The following is a 20,054-nucleotide window of genomic DNA, read 5'->3' as shown; positions in this document are numbered from 1 at the left end:
TGCATTCGGTATCTAAAGAATTCCCCAAAGCAGAGACCCTGAATAGCCAGAAAAGGAGGTTTGGCTACCTAGGAAGGAGGATAGGCTAGTAACACAGGTAAGAGCCTATCAGAAGGAGTCTCTGACGTCACCTGATGGCACTGGCCACTCAGAGCAGTCCAGTGTGCCAGCAACACCTCTGTTTCCAACATGGCAGAGGTCTGGAGCACACTGGAGGAGCTCTGGGGCACCTCCCCTGGGAGGTGCAGGTCAGGGGAGTGGTCACTCCCCTTTCCTTTGTCCAGTTTCACGCCAGAGCAGGGCTGGGGGATCCCTGAACCGGTGTAGACTGGCTTATGCAGAGATGGGCACCATCTGTGCCCATCAAAGCATTTCCAGAGGCTGGGGGAGGCTACTCCTCCCCAGCCCTGACACCTTTTTCCAAAGGGAGAGGGTGTAACACCTTCTCTCTGAGGAAGTCCTTTGTTCTGCCTTCCTGGGCCAAGCCTGGCTGGACCCCAGGAGGGCAGAAACCCTTTCTGAGGGGTTGGCAGCAGCTGCAGTGAAACCCAGTGAAAGGTAGTTTGAAAGGACCCAGGTCTGTGCTAGAGACTCGGGGGCTTATGGAATTGTCTCCCCAGTGACATTGGGGTGACCATTCCATGATCTTAGACATGTTACATGGCCATGTTCGGAGTTACCATTGTGACGCTATACATAGGTAGTGACCTATGTATAGTGCACGTGTGAAATGGTGTCCCGGCACTCACAAAGTCCGGGGAATTTGGCCTGAAAAATGTGGGGGCACCTTGGCTAGTGCCAGGGTGCCCACACACTAAGTAACTTAGCACCCAACCTTCATTAGGTGAAGGTTAGACATATAGGTGACTTATAAGTTACTTAAGTGCAGTGGTAAATGGCTATGAAATAACGTGGACGTTATTTCACTCAGGCTGCAGTGGCAGGCCTGTGTAAGAATTGTGAGAGCTCCCTATGGGTGGCAAAAGAAATGCTGCAGCCCATAGGGATCTCCTGGAACCCCAATACCCTGGGTACCTCAGTACCATATACTAGCAAATTATAAGGGTCTTCCAGTATGCCAATGTGAATTGGTGAAATTGGTCACTAGCCTGTTAGTGACAGTTTGGAAAGCAGAGAGTGCATAACCACTGAGGTTCTGGTTAGCAGAGCCTCAGTGAGACAGTTAGTCATCACACAGGGAACACATACAGGGCACACTTATGAGCACTTGTGCCCTGGCTGGCAGGGTCCCAGTGACACATACACTAAAACAACATATATACAGTGAAATATGGGGGTAACATGCCAGGCAAGATGGTACTTTCCTACACCTTGCCATATGAGTTACGTTGTCTTTGTACCTCCGCGGTGAAATAGTGATAGGCTGTTATCTCTGCGTTCTCATGTCGCCATGGACGGCAGAGATTTAACTATAATTGTGTTATTTGCTCCAAATGCAGATAATCAGGAATTTTATCCCAGACTGGGACAACTGGTTGACCCATACTTGGATCCTGGGATTTTCACATCACGTAGAAGCATATGGCATATACTCCACACTGGATTTTTCTCTAATAGACAGAGTATGGGCACATTTGTTAGGATGGAGAAGTCCCTTGCATGGTGATAGACGTGTACCCTGGCACTGAGTGACCCAACTGCGTGGATATCTGGTTCCTTGCAACTGATTTTTAGTCCTAGGCAAACACAAATCATGAATGGGATCGTTAAATACTAAACGTTATCAGGGATGAAAACCTATGACATAGAATTAGGAATGTGATATATAGATTACAGGCACAAGAAGAAGGGGCCTAGGAATATCTTCAAATACATGAGAAACAAAGGAATGCCAATCTGAACTAGACCTCTTTGATGAATTATCTAGAGATATTTATTAATGGCCTTGACATATTGATAAAGGAATACTTGTTCCAGACTGCATGTCTCATCAGGCGTTATATCTGTGTCATTATCAAAATGCCTTGGCACTCTCTGTCCCCTTCTCTGTTCAGTGAATTATAAGAATCGAAGACATTCATAGTATTATTGTTCATAAGAGATATGACAACATTTGGAAGGAGTGTGGTCTAAGATGGATTAGAGTTTCTGACCGGAATGGAGTCAGGCCTTAGGGACTTTGGGGGTGATTCTAACCCTGGCGGTCGGTGTTAAAGCGGCGGCCAACCCGCCAACAGGCTGGCGGTAAAAAATATGGGATTCTGAGCCTGGCGGGAACCGCCAACACAGACAGCCATTTTAACACTCCGACCGCCACGGCGGTACAAACAAACAGCGCAGCGGTCACCGCCAACAGCCAGGCGGCAGCCAATGTACCGCCCACACTATTCCAACTCACCAATACGCCACCTTTTCCGGGGCGGGAGCTCCGCCGATAAAAACACGGCGGAAAAAGACTACGGACGGGAAAACGCTCACCACTACGCACTCCAGGAGGAAGGAGGACAGCATGGAACCCGAATTAAACATCCTACCTGCTCTCGTCTACCTTCTCATCTACCACGAGTACGAAGTCTGGCGCAGACGACAACGGTGAGTACTGCACCTACGACACACGGGAGGGGGAGGACGAAAGGTTACGGGCACCCACATATGCGACCCCCCCCCCAACTATGTACACACCAATGCAGAGCAACAAGTCACAGTGACACCACCCAAACACCCCTGAAAAATGCTAGGACATAATCAAATTTGGAATAAATATTTATGTACCAAAAAGCTCCAGAAAATTATCGTACAACCATGAAAGATATTCACAAGAAAACTAATGACATACACATCAGTGTATAACTGAAGTACCAAGTCCTGCACATCCTACGAATTCATCATGTCCGTGGGCCAAAGTCTTGAGAAATAAGGGCAAAGCCCACACAGGAGACCTGAGTCCTTTGGAGAGAACACTGCAGGGGCATCAGATGTAAAAACTACAGGCACCTCAGGGGGAAGGTAAGGGGGGTGCACCACAGCCACATGAGTCCACGACGCCAGATCCACGAGGAGCCACCATGCCCACTTTACCATCCTGGGGAGTGCAAAGCCACAGTCTCTCAGTGTCTCTACAGTGGGTGGGCTGCCCACTGGACCATCCTGGGGAGTGCAAAGCCACAGTCCATCAGGTGGATGACAGTCTCCACTGGTCAAGGAGGAGGCATGGTGGGCACAGTGAACCTTAAACGGTGATTGAGACAGCGGTGCCCAGCGGAGCGGTGCTTGAGATGAAGGGCCCAGCGGAGCGGTGCTTGAGATGAAGGGCCCAGCGGAGCGGTGCTTGAGACGGCGGTGCCCAGCGGAGCGGTGCTTGAGATGAAGGGCCCAGCGGAGCGGTGCTTGAGATGAAGGGCCCAGCGGAGCGGTGCATGACAGGAAGGGCCCAGCGGAGCGGTGCTTGAGACGGCGGTGCCCAGCGGAGCGGTGCATGACAGGAAGGGCCCAGCGGAGCGGTGCTTGAGACGGCGGTGCCCAGCGGAGCGGTGCTTGAGATGAAGGGCCCAGCGAAGCGGTGCTTGAGACGGCGGTGCCCAGCGGTGCATGACAGGAAGGGCCCAGCGGAACGGTGCTTGAGACGGCGGTGCCCAGCGGAGCGGTGCTTGAGATGAAGGGCCCAGCGGAGCGGTGCTTGAGATGGCGGGGCCCTGTTCAGCGGTGCCTATCTCCACGGCGGGCCCTGTTCAGCGGTGCTCTTCTGCACCGCGGGCCCTGTTCAGCGGTGCCTATCTCCACGGCGGGGCCCTGTTCAGCGGTGCCTATCTCCACGGCGGGGCCCTGTTCAGCGGTGCTCTTCTGCACCGCGGGCCCTGTTCAGCGGTGCCTATCTCCACGGCGAGGCCCTGTTCAGCGGTGCTCTTCTGCACCGCGGGCCCTGTTCAGCGGTGCCTATCTCCACGGCGGGGCCCTGTTCAGCGGTGCCTATCTCCACGGCGGGGCCCTGTTCAGCGGTGCTCTTCTGCACCGCGGGCCCTGTTCAGCGGTGCCTATCTCCACGGCGGGGCCCTGTTCAGCGGTGCTCTTCTGCACCGCGGGCCCTGTTCAGCGGTGCCTATCTCCACGGCGGGGCCCTGTTCAGCGGTGCCTATCTCCACGGCGGGGCCCTGTTCAGCGGTGCTCTTCTGCACTGCGGGCCCTGTTCAGCGGTGCCTATCTCCACGGCGGGCCCTGTTCAGCGGTGCTCTTCTGCACCGCGGGCCCTGTTCAGCGGTGCCTATCTCCACGGCGGGGCCCTGTTCAGCGGTGCCTATCTCCACGGCGGGGCCCTGTTCAGCGGTGCTCTTCTGCACCGCGGGCCCTGTTCAGCGGTGCCTATCTCCACGGCGGGGCCCTGTTCAGCGGTGCTCTTCTGCACCGCGGGCCCTGTTCAGCGGTGCCTATCTCCACGGCGGGGCCCTGTTCAGCGGTGCTCTTCTGCACCGCGGGCCCGGTTCAGCGGTGCTCATCCAGCAGGTCAAGGGAGCCAGACCTGGCCTCGACTCCCGTCTCAGTCGCCCTCGGACCGTGACGTTTCTGGACCCTTCGGGGACGGACTCCTGGCCTCCTTAGTGTCCTCCTTCCCAGCTGGGATGTGGCATGTGGGGTCCACCTTCTCTGCGCTCCTGCTGCCCTTCCGCTCCTTTGATGGGTCTCTCGGGCCCTTGCCTCCCCTAGATGGTGTGGGTGGTGAAGTGGCCGCACATTGCTCCTTGGGGGCAGCCCTGTCGGTCCTCGCACGGCGGCCCTTGTTTTTGCGGGTCCTCTTGCCGGGGGGGGGGGCTGGACGTGTCCTTGCTGCTGATGGATGTGTCACTGCTGGCAAAGGGTGGGCTCCAGAACCCATGCACAACAGTGACACCCGAAGCTGGGCTGGTGGTGGCTGCGGTGCTCTTGGGACTCTTTGAAGATGGATGGGGGAGCTCATCGGGGGGAAAGAGGTCAAGGTTAGCCAGGAAAAGTTTTTTAGGGCCAAGGTAAAAAGGAGGAGAAGTAGAGATGGAAGTGGAGGTAGAGGAGGTGGTTGTAGGAGAGTCAGGTGTGCTGTCATTGGGTGAAGGTGCTGGTGCTGTAGGCTGGCGTGAGGTGGATGGCTGTTGGGTGGGTGTCTGCCTGCGTTTGTGTGTCTTGGAAGAGGGGGTGACAGACACAGTGGGAGAGGACACAGGGGACGTGTAAATGGCAGTGGGGGTGGTGACTGCACGAGTGTGGACTGTACTGGAGGGTGAGGTGGTGATGGAAGCACTGGCTGATGTTGGGGTGCATGCAGGTGTGAGTGTAGACGTCACAGGGAGGGAGGAGGGAGACAAGGAGGAGGGGGATACAGGGGTTGCAGTGGCTGTTGGCATGTCTGCATCTGGGTGTTGCTTGGGTGAGTGTTTGTGGGATCTGTGGTGCTTGTGTTTGGATGAGCTGCTCTTGGGTGTTGAGGTGTGTGCAGGCTGGTCTGATGGTGTGGATGGGATAGGCTGAGGGACAGGAGACAGAGAAAGGCTGGAGGCAGTAAGAAGAGGGAGGCTGGAAACAGGGACAATGGCTGCCGTCAGTGCTGAGGCCAGAGCAGTGAACGCTCGTTGATGGGCAGCCTGACCCGAATGAATGCCCTCCAGGTACGCATTGCTCTGTTGCACCTCCCTTTGCACACCCTGGATGGCATTCAAAAGGGTCGTCTGCCCAACAATGAGCGTCCTTACCAGGTCAATGAGCTCCGCACTGAGGGCAGCAGGGGCAACAGGGGCAGGGGCTGAGGTGCCTGGGGCGAAGGAGACGCGCGCCTTCCTGGGCGAACCGGCACGGAGCGAAGACTGAGGGGCTGCTGGGAGGGCGGGGCTGGTGCGCTGGGTGGCGGCTGTACCTGTAGAGGCGGGGGGCACGGATGTTGCCGCCCCCGCTCGGGAGCTCCCGTCCGAGGACGTGTCGCTTTCGCTGCTCTCACCAGCGGTCCCCGTCGTGGTGCTCCCCTCGCCCTCCGGATCACTGGTGCCCTCGGTGTCTGTTCCTGGGCCCACCGGGGCCTTGTGTCCTGCAGCTCCCTCGTGCTCCGATGCCAAGTCTCCTCCGCCTGATGATGCTAATGCACACATGCACAAGAAGATGAAGAGAAAGGGTGGGGGGGGGAAAAAGAAGACCAGGTTGAGTGCATGCAATGTCAACACCGTTGGCGGAGAGGACAGACACAGGAGCCTAATGCACTAAGCCGCGCATTCGGGGTACACTACTCAGTACTACTGACTAGGACAACAGGCCAAGAGACGTCAAACGCGCACATGGGAGATGCAGGACCTTCAATGGCTGTACTTGTCACCCTACCGAGGTGGGGGCCGGGGTCACAGGGCCATGCCTAAGGGAGAGGACTACACTACAGGAAGCGCCCTGGCCTAATGTCACCCACAGCCCTCCTCCCCCACCCAGACGCCTCCACTGCGCAGAAAGATAGGAGAATGTGCTGATACTCACCCCCTTGTGTCTGCTGTGATGTCTTAAAGCGCCCATCCAATTCTGGGTAAGCCACCGCCAGGATCCGGGACATCAGGGGGGTCATGGTGCGACTGGCACCCCTCCTAGGTTGGGAGGCCATCCCCAGCAGTGTTTCTGCGGTATTCCTTGTTCCGCGGCGGATGTCCTCCCACCTCTTGCGGCAGTGGGTGCCCCGTCTGTTGTGGACCCCCAAGTTCCAAACTTCCTTGGCGATGGCACGCCAAATCTCGATCTTCTGATGGGCGCTGACCTATTTGACATGTACAGGGTGGAAAGGAGGAATTCATCAATGACCTGCATGTTAGATGTGATTGGCCCCCCCCACCAACTTTGCCATATGGCACATGCTCTCATGTGTCGGGCGTTGCACTCCTCATTCGCCCCCCACCCCACCAACTTAAATCCACCCCAATCCACACAGGCATAGCCCATTCCATGTGCACCCGGTGTACTCACTTGTTGGTCTGGAGGACCGTAGAGTAGCGCATACTGGGGGAGGACCCCATCCACGAGCTTCTCCAACTCTTCAGACGTGAAGGCAGGGGCCCTTTCCCCAGTCGCAGCAGCCATTGTATCTTCCAGACCGAGGTCACAGCAGCACTTGCAGTATAGGTCCTCTCCTGTGGATGATCAGGTCTCGAGTGATTAAGCAGATAGAAAATGGCGGTCACGCCCGCGGCGGTGCGTACCGCGACCGCCGGCGCACTTCGTCATTGGCTCCTGAAACCCATAGGCCTCAATGTTAACCAATGCGGCTTTGCGCCGCGGTCTTCGACCGCCTACCGCCACGGTGTGCCCCGCCAGCGCATTGACCTCACATCCCATTGTCCCACTTCACAGGTCAGGCAGCCGCCATTTCAAGGGCCTACATGGCTTAAATTTTGACTGCGACACACAGGCCTAGGCCTTGCATTGCCACACATACACGCCTTTCAACCCATTGCCATTCTTTAACTGTGCAAGCTGTCTGTACGTACCTGTGGTTTGGCTGACTCTGTGCTCCATGTTGTCCTTCCTAGGCACCGTCCGCTGGGACTTGCGATGAGAAGGAGGAATCCTCGCGTGTACCGCCCGCTGGTGGACCTGTCGACAATGGAAGAACGCCACATCATACTACGATACCGACTTGACCGAGCCACTATCCATGAACTGTGTGCCCAGCTGGAGCCAGCCCTGATGTCCCCCATCCGCCAACCCACAGGGATTCCCCCTCTGGTGCAGGTTTTGTCAGTCCTCCATTTTTTGGCGAGTGGGTCATTCCAGACCACAGTGGCCATGTCATCTGGAATGTCTCAGCCTATGTTTTCAAAGATTTTGAGTAGAATGTTGTCTGCCCTGATGAAACTCATGCGGAGCTACATCATTTCCCATGGTACAGAGGAGGGTGACTTGCCTACAGTGAAGGGTGATTTCTATGCCCTTGGACATATCCCCAACATCATTGGTGCCATTGATGGGACACATGTGGCTTTGGTACCCCCAAAAGACGATGAGCAGGTGTACCGAAACAGAAAAAGTTATCATTCGATGAATGTCCAGGTGGTCTGTTTGGCTGACCAGTACATCTCCCATGTAAATGCCAAGTTCCCAGGGTCAGTGCATGACGCGTATGTGATGCGAAATAGCAGCATCCCCTATGTGATGGAGCAGCTACAGAGACAACGTGTGTGGCTAATAGGTGACTCTGGTTACCCCAACCTGCCTTGGCTACTGACCCCAGTAAGGAATCCCCGGACCAGGGCAGAGGAACGGTACAATGAGGCCCATGGGCGAACTAGGAGGATCATCGAAAGGACCTTTGGCCTCCTGAAGGCCAGGTTTAGGTGCCTGCATATGACTGGGGGATCCCTGATGTACTCACCAAAGAAGGTGTGCCAGATCATCGTGGCCTGCTGTATGCTTCACAATCTGGCATTGCGACGTCAGGTCCCTTTCCTGCAGGAGGATGGTGCAGATGGTGGTGTTGAAGTAGCTGTGGAGCCTGCGGAGAGTGAAGAGGAGGAAGACTCAGAGGACGACACAGACAACAGGGACAGAGTAATAGCACAGTATTTCCAGTAGCACACAGGTAATGATCACCCATGCCATTTTACATTTCCTGAAAGCCTCCTGCATCTCAACTTTGTCGGTTTCCCCCCAGACCTATGGACATGATGTTTGAATTTCCCTTGCCTTTTCTGTGCTGTATGGGCCACTGCGTGACCTCGGCTTGGTTGGCCCATGGACTAATGCTAAATTACCTCGGTATGTGTAATTCACAATGTTCACAATACGTAATTGATATGTAATGTGTCATACTTTTGTAAATAAGACAGCCAGAGTCCTGATTGATTTCAGTGCAATGTGTGATTTATTATTAGTGCATAGATATTGGTACATGATGGTGAAACAGTGATGGGTGGGGGTGGAGTAATGTCCATGGCGGAGTCCAGTTCTCAGTCTCACAGGTGCATTGTCCATACGCCTGTGGCAGGATGGAGCAGGGGCAGTTCAAGGTTTGACAGGGTGGCCATGTGGGACAGTGGGAGGACTTCAGGGGGTATGTGATGCTGGCGGGGGACTTGACATCCTACTCTGTCGTTTTTTTTAATCTCAGGCTCCTTTTGCGGGCGGTTGTTGTTCAGCAGGAGGTGGGGTTCTGGGGGGCTGTCGTTGTGGTGGGGCCTCCTGTCCACTAGCGCCGGCGGAGGTGGTAGGCTGTTCCTGTTCCTGGGTAGTGACAGGGGCCCGGTGTGATGCCACATGGTCCCGAAACGTGTCCTGTATGCGGTTCAGGGCCTGGACTATGCTCCCCATAGCGGTTGAGATGTTGGTTAGTTGGTCGCTGAACCCCATGTAGCGTTGCTCCTGCTGTGCCTGGATCTCCTGGAACCTGGCCAGTACCGTCGCCATCGTCTCTTGTGAGTGGTGGTAGGCAGCCATGATGGTGGTGAGGGCCTTTTGGAGAGTGGGTTCCCTGGGCCTCTCCTCCCCCCCCTGTCGCACAGCAGCCCTCCGAGTTGCCCTGTTTCCCTGGGCCTCTGTCCCCTGGACGGTGTGCCCACTCCCACTGCCCCCAGGTCCCTGTTGTTGTTGGGTTGGTGGGTTACCCTGGGGGCCATGTAGTGGTAGACACACCGCTGCTTGACCTGTCCTAGAGACAGAGGCATGGGCCCGCTAGGTGGGAGCTGTGCGGTTGTTCCCAGAGGGGGTTGGGTCTGCAGTGGCCTGTGTCTGGGTGAGGGGAACCGACTGCCCAGAGGTCCCCGATGGTCCGGGCTGGTCGTCAGGTTCCAGGTCGACAGAGCTGCTGTCATCACTAGTGGCCTGTTCCGGGGGTGGGATGGACATTTCTGGTCCCTCCTGACCGGTGTGTTGTCGTTCGGGTCCTGCATGGGGTAAGAGGGTATGGTTATTGTTTCTGTGTGTGCATTAGCTTGCGTTTTATAGGTGCCCTTGTCCCCCAGTGCTGGCATTCCCTTGGGGGAGGTGTTGTGAGGGTGTTTTGTGGGGGGGGGGTGATGGGTATGTGCAGTGGTCATGCTTAGGTGATGGGTGTCCATAGTTTGGGGGTGGCATGCAGGGGTTGGTGTTGGGTGGGTTGTGCTGGGGAGACATTCTCAGGGAGGATGTGTGCTGGGGGGTTGGGGGTGACGGTGGGGGTTAGCATGCTGGGGGTGGGGTGAAGTGGTTGGCCTTGTACTTACCAGAGTCCATTCCTCCGTGTACTCCAGCGAGGCCATCAGGATGCAGGATGTTGAGTACCTCCTGCTCCCATGTTGTGAATTCGGGTGGAGTGGGTGGGGGTCCCCCGCCAGTCTTCTGCACTGCGATGTTGTGTCGCGAGATCATCGAGCGCACCTTCCCCCGTAGGTCGTTCCATCGTTTGCGGATGTCCTCTCTATTTCTGGGATGCTGTCCCACCGCGTTGACCCTGTCCACGATCCGCTGCCAGAGCTCCGCCTTCCTCGCTATGGTGGTGTGCTGGACCTGTGAGCCGAAGAGCTGGGGTTCCACTCTTATGATCTCCTCCACCATGACCCGGAGTTCTTGGTCCGAAAAGCGTGGGTGCCTTTGTGGTGCCATGGGGTGGTGTGTATGAGGTGTGGGGTGGTGTATGTGATGTGTGTGTTGGTGTGTGGTGCTTTGTGCTTCTATGTGGTGTGTGTGATGTTGCGGTGTGCCTCTGTGTGTATGGCTATCTATTCTCTGATGTGTGTCTCTCTCTCCTTCGTCTCTGGTTTTTGTTGGTAGGGGTTTGTGGGTGATGTGGGTGTGTGTTTTATATGGTATTGGATGTGTGGGAGTGGTGTGTGTATGGGTTTCAGGTGTGTGCCTTTCAAATTGTCCAATGTGGTAGGGGTTTGTAAAGGTGTGTGTATTTTGACCGCGGCGGTGTGTACCGCCAATGGAATACCGCGGTTGAATGACCGCCGCGTGGATTTGGGGGTCATAATGGGATGAGCGTATTTCTGTTGGCGTGGCGGTGGAGGTTTGGTCTTCTCCAGTTTACCGCTGGCCGCTGATGTGGAGGGCGGATTTTCAGAGGTTTTGCAGTTGTGGGTCAGAATGTCCGTGGCGGCTGACCGCGGCGGTATTGTGGCGGCCTTCTGACCGGCGGTAAGCGGCTTTTACCGCCGAGGTCAGAATGACCCCCTTTATGTCAACCTAGGCCTGTCTCAAAGTGATGAAGTCTTGGACCGGGAGGGGCGCACCAAGTACTATCCTCAGAATGTTAGAGGGTTGCAGCTATTACCTGGACTTCAGTCACATGAGCACAGTATATATGTTTGAGCTTCATAGGAAGCAGTAGTGAGAACAGGTATTTCGACCTTTGACATTGGAGGGGTTCCTATCAGCCCACCCAAGTAAAGTTCTGAGACTGAGGGCCTGATTCACAAAGTTAAGCTTACACTTTTTTAAAAGTTTACTATTTTTGGTATTCACAAACTACGGGTGTAAGATTACGAGTGGTATTTGTACGACTGCGGATACTCGCACTCATGGCACAGTTTCTGCAGCCAGGGTAGGGACTCCGTTCTTGGGGCGGAGGACTCCGGATGGCAATGAAGGTAAGAACTACACATGACATACATCTGAAATCATTTAATTACACTGAAATCATTTACATCCACCACTTTTTATCTTTTCCACACTGCTATCTGGCTGCTTTCTTGGGATCTTGTGTTCACATATGCTGCCTGTGCTGAAGAGAAAGCATAATTTCTCTGAGAAGGAGACAGAAAATATAGACTTCTTTGTAGTGGGTAACTAAACAAAGTTACATGGCCTGCCCCGGTACAAAGGGCAGCCTTATGGCAGCAGCTGGCTAATGGGGTGAAAACATTGGGGGAGAATGTCTGGACTGTGTGGGATATTTAAAAAAAATGATAGGATGGGAGGAGATGGGTGAAGGAGAAGTTCACTGGGATAGAGGAGTGTCTTATCCAGGTGATTGGTTGACACCTGTTTTGTATAAGTCAAAAAGGACGCTGAATGAAGGACCACACGCCAATTATGAATACAATTTAGCTTTACTAGAATTTCAGGGAAATGTATTAATTTAGCACTTCAACAATGGCAGAATAAAAATAGCAATAATATATATATATGTACTCTACAATGAAAAAGCGCATCTAGGTATACATATGAGCAAAGAGTTCATGTACAGATATAAGCTTGGAATAACTGTATACAAAAATGCGTTACACTACGATATTCAGGAAGTAAAATATAAACAAGTTGAATACTTCAGGTAAGCTTTGATTTACTGCACACCAAAATGCATGTTTCAATTACTGCAGCAGGCTCACACTACGATGTTCAGAAAGCAAAATATAAACAAGCTGAATTCTTCAGATTAGCTTTGCTTAACTGCATACCAAAATGTATATCTCAATTACTGTAGCAGGCTCACACTACGATGTTTAAAAAGCAAAATATAAATAAGCTGAATAGTTCAGATTATAAACACAGTGCAAGCATAATAATGAACCATAATAATAGAGCAGAGAAACAAATGCCTTTCATCCCTGGGTGGAATTTAACTTAGTCCACGAAATGCTGGGAAGCCCTCTACTGTCCGCTTGGACCTCTCTTCCCCTCGAGCGTCACGGTCTCTGAACAGCACAACAGGGAGGCAGCTCTGGGTCTGTGATGACAGTTTTCACAACTCCATCTGCGAGTTTCAAATCCCTCACCCGCACTTCAGTGCTTAAATAACTCGATGCTTGGATTCTATCTCTTTCTGGTATTTTCTAGCTATGTTATCAGCACTTGGCTGCTCTGCCCTTCCCCAGCCATTGTTTTCATTCCATCTTCTCCCTGTACTTTCGTTCTCGAGGTTGAGACGGAGTCTTCTACACAAACAAGCTTGAAAATAATATCATGAACTTTTCCACGTTGTTCGGAGGTTTCAGCAGGCATCACGCTCATCTACACTGATCAAACTAATTAACCCTTTGCGTCACAATGTCTTCCGCACCTTTCCCTATACTGATCAAGGAGGCTATAACTCTACCAGGTTGGCAAACTGGATGTCGTCTCTGTCTCATCCCACTCGACAAGAACACCCACCCTCTTCACTATGCACCCCCACCTGCTACATTGGCTGGCTGTTACAGATGACTGTAATGTGGTGTCAGGTAACACATTAAGCAAACATCCATAATATATGTAAGAAAGTGAATGTGTGGCTATGGAAGCCCCTCCATATTAGATCTATACCATATTGTGAATTTCTGTTTTTTTCACACTGCAAGTCCCAGAAATCTTTGCAAACAAAAAACAAAGTTCCTTGCTCATCGTGTAAAATCTGTCAATTTTCTACCTGTAAATTAATCAGGAATTAAAGGTTCATACATTTATCCTTGTTTGTGTTTCTGTCATAGCTGCATTGTTTAGTTTACACCATATATATGTTGATTTATAAAATAAAACATATTTAATTTTAACATTTTTGACCTTTCTATTTTTATTTTTCCCATGCAGCGAGAGCAAATCCTTCAGCTGGTGAAGAAGTGCATGCACCAGCAGGAACTGAATATCTAGGACCAGTTCAGCACCAATAACCAGCAAGAACTGGTATGTGCATTTGTTAACAATAAGTATAGAACCAAAATATTATTCCTTCGTTATATATATTTTGTCATGTCTGTTTTGAACATACAGTTACTTGTATATATGTGTTTCACATTTTAAATGTTTTTTTAAATTAAAATTTCACTTATATTTTTTTAGGCCTTGTGATGTTGGACCTACACGCATCTCAGGCAATAGTGACTTCGGCTCCTCACAAAGAGATCACATCTGGTCAGGCACCACACAGCTGGGGGATGGTAGACACTAGTAAGTTGGCACTTATTATTTCTCAAATGACCAGTCTCCTGATTTAATGTCTGACATGTTAGCAGTATGTGTTTTTTCACACAACCCTGTTGTCACCATGCTCGGTATGCAAGATAATTGTTTAAATGGTGTGAACCCTTTTTTTCGTTTTATCACAAGTTCTCCAATGTGAGTGTATGCCCTAACTTTTCACTCATAAATTTTAGTCTGTTTTTACAAGTAATTAATATTGTGTTTTTTTAAGGTGAGTTTTCCTAATGTCTTCTTTAACTCCTACACTTAGTTGCCCCAATATGTATGTGTCTCCTTAAGTTCAGCTTCTATCAAGAACAAGTCCCTGCTCATAACCTCTGAAAAATCTATATCTATGCCACCAGGAGATATACTGGCAGGAGCAATCAGGCTCCCCACCGCAGATCTCCAAGCCCTCGACGCCGAAACAACTGCGGCCTCGCATCTCCTCATTGCACAGCAGGACCATTCACCTTCCACAGCTGTCACTTCGCCTGCAACTTAGGACCACCCAACATGACAGAAACCCACACCACTCCCACTCCACCTACTGAGACAACCCCGGAACCTTTCTGATGCCTCCCAATCAATGCCAGATCTCTCTGCAAACACGCCACCAAAGTCTGGGACACCATCTCCACCTTTTCCCCCTAACGCAGCAACTTTTATCACAGAGGCCTGGCTCTCCTCCTCCTCCTCACAACCACAGTGCCCAATGCCTACAACAACCACAGAGGAGGCATCACCATTATCCATAACGAAACAATCTGCTGCACCACCACCAAAGATGCCACCACACTGATCATGGAAAACCTCAGTAACAAAACAACTGTTAAAGGCACCCTCGCCTACAGACCCCCAGGACCACGCACTGGCCTCAAACACCACCATCAAACTCCATGCCTCACTTGTCATTGAGTCCAAGCACTACATCTTCTTCTGTGACCTCAACATCTACCTGGATGACTCTACAGACACTAACTCTGTCAACCTCCAAGAACATATGAACAACATAGACCTCACTGAGCTGGTCACAGACCCCAAACACATAGCAGAACACACACTGGACCCTGTCTTCATGTCCAGTAACAGGGTCAAATTCAGCCATGCTACAGAACTCACGTGGACTGACCACTCCATCGTGCGCTTCACCATTGCAGGTGCACCATGCCTAGCCCCCCAAAATCCCCTTCCGCAGTTGGAGTAAAGTACAGAGACCCAGTGAATGGATGCCTCAACACCACCCAGTCCGACGTCACAACCAGCCTGGAACAAGCAGTTCAGAACTTCAACACCTGGATCACCAATGAATCACTGAACAAGCCAGCTGGTACACACCAGAACTAAATAGTTTGAAACGCAGCTGCAAGCAACTGGAGAGAAGATGATGCGCCAACAAAGACCTAGCCACATTAAACTCATCCCTCAACGAATACCACCACCAACTCAGATGTGAAAAACAGTGCCCTTGCAGACGACTTTGAGAACAGTGCCAACCACACCAAGGAACTCTTCAGCATCGTCGGAATTCTCCTACCCAACAGCCACTTAGAACACTAGTCCTCCTTCACAGGATCTCTGCAACACTCTAGCAAATGACTTCCACAACAAAATATCCACAATCTACAGGAACTTCGAGCCCCAACCCACCGACCCACTCAGCCTCCTCACCCTAAAGGAAGCCTCCCCGTCCATCAACTCACCACATGGGAACAGCTCACCACACCAAACACCACAGCCATCATGAACTCCATTCACTTGGGAGCACCCACAGACCCCTACCACACTGCCTCATCAGCCCAGCCAGCAATAAGATCCGCCAGCAACTAACCACCATCCTCCGCACATCCAAGGCCAAACCCACTTTATCAGACGCATGGAAATACACAGAAGTCAGATCTCTCCTCAATAAACCCTCTGGCCACCCAAGCGAACTCCAGAACTACTGTCCCATTTTGCTGCACCCTTTCTCTGCCAAAGTCCTGGAGAAGGCCATCAACTGTCACTTCACCAAACACCTGGAGAAAAACAACCTGCTACACACTTCCCAATGAGGATTCCTCGCCAACCCCTGCACCGAGAGCGCACTGATTGCCATCACTGATGACACATGGCTCTGATCTTCCGCAACCTTTCCATCAGCTTTCAACAGCGTGTCCCGCCACACACTTACCAAAAGACCGCACCTGATTGGGATCAGGGGAGGTGCACTGAAGTGGTTTGCATCATTCCTCACGGGACAAAGGCAGAGAATCTGCTTACCTCACTTCACTTCAGAACCCATGAGTACTATCTGAAGCATACCTTTAGGTCATTCCTCAGGCCCACCCTCTTCAACACCTATATGTCTCCTCTAGCCAACATCGTCAGAACCCTTGATCTCAGCATCATATCCTATGCTGACAATACCCAGCTCATCCTCTCGGTCTCAGCAGGCTGCGCCACAACATAGACCAACTTCCACAACTGAATGAAGTTGGTCATGGACTGGAGGATGGTCAACTGTTAGAAGCTCTAAACTGACAAGACCAAAGTGCTGATCTTTGCAACCACGCCTCCCCCTGGAACGACAGTTGGTGGCCCACCAAACTCTGACCCACTCCCACACCAAAATACCATGCCTGCAACCTCTGCATCATCCTGGACAGCAAACTCACCATAAAATGACAGATTAACAAAGTCTGCTCCACCAGCTTCCCCACTGTCCGCCTGCTCTGAAGAATCTTCAAATGGCCCCCCCATCAGCATGAGAAAAACAGTCATGCAAGCCCTACTCACCAACTGGCTGGACTATGGCAACTCACTGCACGCAGGGACTACCACCAAACTCATGAGAAGGCCCCATGCAATACAGAACACAGCAGCCAGATTCATCCTCAATCGGCCCAAATAGATCCACATCACCTAACACCTGAGAAACCTCCACTGGCTCCTCATCTAGAAAAGATGCCATTTCAAGTTAATGGCACACACCTACAAACCTCTCCACGACCAAGGACCAGCATACATGACCAACCGCCTGAACTTCCACCTGTCACGACTTACGTGCTGCTTGCACCTGGAAACCGCAGATCTAGTGGCGTGGGTCTTGAAGCTTCGGCTTTGGCCCAGAAAGGGGCGACTCTTTCTAGTAGCCACAGTGCTGTCGGCAATGGAACCGCCAGGAACAGACCGTGCCCTTTAGAAATAGTGCCAGAGGGAAAAAAAAACAAAAAAGGGGAAAAAACCTCCAAACAGAGGATTCCTGAAACAAGAACAAAACCAGGAATCAAAAAGAAACAAAAATGCAGGTAAATACAAATTTGACAAGACTCAGAACCGAAGGCTAAGAATCAGGAGCGAAGACACAATCAGAGCAGATAGTGTTGCAGCGCAAGGAAAGGGAGAAAACAGAGCCCTTATATACCAAGAAACAGGAAGTGACCAACAGGAAGTAAAAAGACACCATCTTAGATAGGGAAGAAGTACATAGAATAGAATAGAACAGGAACCATAGAAAATAGGGAACAAGGAATGCTGGGAAGAAAAAGGTAACATGGGAAAGGGGGAAAGACATAAAGAAAGGACAGAAAAATGCCTCAGAAAGTAAAGAAGAAAAAGAAGAAAAAGAAACAGGTAAGGAGGGGTCAGGGGAAAACAGGGACGCAACAGAAGGCAGAGCGAGGCCCCAAGTAAAATCTGGGGCCTCGCGCTGTGCAGAGAAGGCTCGGGCGCGCCGCGTCCTGAGAACGCGCGGCGCGACACCACCTACCATCCAGAAACCTTTGCACAGACCGCAAATCTGCCTAGCCACAGTAGAGGCCACTCCTTCTCCCTCCTCACCGCCAAATCCTAGAACGCCCCCACCTCCGAACATCACCCTTGTTGACAGAATTCAGGAAGAGACTCAAGACCTGGCTCTTCAATTAAGCCCAGCAATCCAGCGCCTGGATAGCCTCACAGGTGACAAACCTTGCTATCTAAGTACTCATTGTAGGAGGCTTTCCCTCTATGTAGGGTGCAAAGCTAGGCACACCGTGGAGGGGGTCAAAGGCAACCACATGTTACTTTAAATGGGTAAAACCTAGATCACCTAATGCTTTAATTTTTAAGGAAGCCTGGTTGAGCAGTTAGGCCAATCTTGGAGAAGTGCAACACATTTGTTGTATTTACAGCATCATTCTTGCAACTTACACACTCAAACTCATACTTCAGATTTTTATGTAATTTTTAAAACCAAGACTATCGAAATTGGTTAAGTACTTTTTGAGAATTTTCGAAGTTTAATACAAAATAGTCTTATGCGTAATTATGCAAAGTGAGCACTCTGGGAGGAAGGAGTTCTGGGGTGTTCCTGAAGTCCCTCGACTGGGGCTTCCTCCTGGTTCTTTTTCAGCCGTGCTTGGGCTAGTTTTCATGGTGTCCAACATTAGCTGACCAATGCCAAGGGTATAGGTACAGTTTGACCACTGGAGGGAGCACTGCCACCAAACTTGGCACACTTGCAGGGTTTGTCCTTGCGGTCTTCAGAGTGTCATTTGGTCTAGCTGTAGCTTCTGGTTCTGAAGTTAGCAGGTCAGTGAAGTGACCCTCACCGGCTTGCTGGCGACTTCTTGTTGTAGAGTGGTACCTCCACTCTGGAGGGAGTTCTATGGTGATTTTCAAAGCCTGGGGGTCCTCTCGCATTCTTTAGAGTTTTTTCAGTTGTCCAGCAGATCCTCAGCGACGATTGTCCGGTCCTGGGTGCAGCAGGCGGGGTTTGGCGCCTTTTCTTTGTTGCAGCAGGTCCACAGTTCTCGTTCCTTGGATCTTACTGGTGCTGGTCTTCTTTTGTTTGTCTAATCTGATTTCCTGGTCTAGGGATGCCCACTAAATACTGAATTTAGTGGGCGTTTTTAGGGGGAACCTGGTAGTGACCAATGGGTCACCTACCTTTGGGTGGCTACTTCCACTAAAAGTGACCACTTCCTGTGGTTAGCATCGCTTCCCTATCCCCGATTGGCAATTTCTCTTCCATCCAAGATGGAGAAAAATAAAATGTTCTGCCCACTTCGCAGGCAACACCGTAGGGGTGGTGCATGCCAGATAGGGCCACTCCTCCTTTCTTTTGTGGAGTTTCCCACCTTTGCTCCCTCCAAAAGTGGGAGTTTGCCAAGGGGGTGACCATCTGCTGCTAGCAGCAGGCCTGGGGGTCGAGTTTCAAAGGTGGTAAGCCCTGTGTGTTTCACAAGCCCCATATTAAATGTAACTTCTAATACAACTGAAGATGTATTCCATTAATCTGTTGTGTTTTAGCATTTAAGCTTGTATGTGAAGTACTACATCTGTTGTAATCTTCTTCTTTCAGGTACTGGTTACCCTGAGTCGGCCAATGAGAAAGAACCATTTATAAGCAGAGGGCAGCAGGCAAACTGAGGAGAGCATCTGCTGTTTTCCATTCATCGCGATCTGTGGCCAGCACTGCTCAAGAAGATGAGGAAAGTGGAGATGAGCAGGAACTGGTCGAGGAGGACATGGATGAAGAGTAGTGCACTTGACTTTTGGTCAGAATTGTTCCTCCTACTTTACTTCAAAGGATTGCTAGTCTCCAGCATTTACCCAGTCAGCCAGAAAGGCCACAGAGGCCTACTCAACCATCACCTCCATACAGCCCTCATATGCCAAGTCGATGTGTAGATTCTCCTACACACTCCTTCGGTGTTTAGACAGAATATCCGAAACAAAAATATCATGGATCAAAATACTGTGTCAAGAATATTGAGGACAAAAATATCATGAAGGTATGTTTCTATAGGTAAGCAAAGTTTAACGAGATATAACTCTTCCTGTATGTACCTTGACTACATATATATCTTCAAGGTACATAATTGTGGAGTTAAGAATAGTACATCAATTCTTAACTATTTGCACTTATCTTTCAATATGTTGGCCCTCGATATTTTTGACACAATCTTCTGCTTACACAATATTTTTGTTTCCAGTATTCTGACAGTGATCCCACTGCTTCAATAAAGATACATCTCAGAATTGCTCTGTAGGAAAGTAGCCTCTTTCTAGCTTGGTTACCACCACTTTTGGCCTGTTTATCAGTGTGTTTGACTGTGTCTACTGGGATCCTGCTAACCAGGACCCCAGTAGTTATGCTCTCTCCCTTAAATTTGGTTGTTGGTTACTGTTAACACAGTATTTCACCCACAATTGGCATACTGGTGCCCCCTTATAAGTCTCTAGTATATGGTACCCAGGGCATTGGGGTGCCAGGTGATCCCTATGGGCTG

At 51.1% G+C, this 20,054-nt stretch overlaps 1 long non-coding RNA gene across 3 annotated transcripts in view; it reads left to right on the top strand.

The window, feature by feature from the left end:
- LOC138286784 (uncharacterized) overlaps nt 1-19,805 on the top strand; it is a 91,080-nt gene extending 71,275 nt beyond the window's left edge. For all 3 annotated transcript variants that reach the window (XR_011202062.1, XR_011202064.1, XR_011202063.1), the window contains 3 exons: nt 13,429-13,521; nt 13,678-13,785; nt 19,124-19,805. This is a non-coding gene — a long non-coding RNA (uncharacterized lncRNA). The remainder of the gene's footprint in view (nt 1-13,428; nt 13,522-13,677; nt 13,786-19,123) is intronic.
- Nucleotides 19,806-20,054: the final 249 nt, after the last annotated feature.

This window comes from Pleurodeles waltl, chromosome 3_2 (genome assembly GCF_031143425.1).
Source record: "Pleurodeles waltl isolate 20211129_DDA chromosome 3_2, aPleWal1.hap1.20221129, whole genome shotgun sequence".
In the NCBI taxonomy this organism is placed as follows: Eukaryota; Metazoa; Chordata; class Amphibia; order Caudata; family Salamandridae; genus Pleurodeles; species Pleurodeles waltl.
The sequence above is the reverse complement of the archived record's forward strand: the minus strand, read 5'-3'. Positions and strand labels throughout refer to the sequence as shown.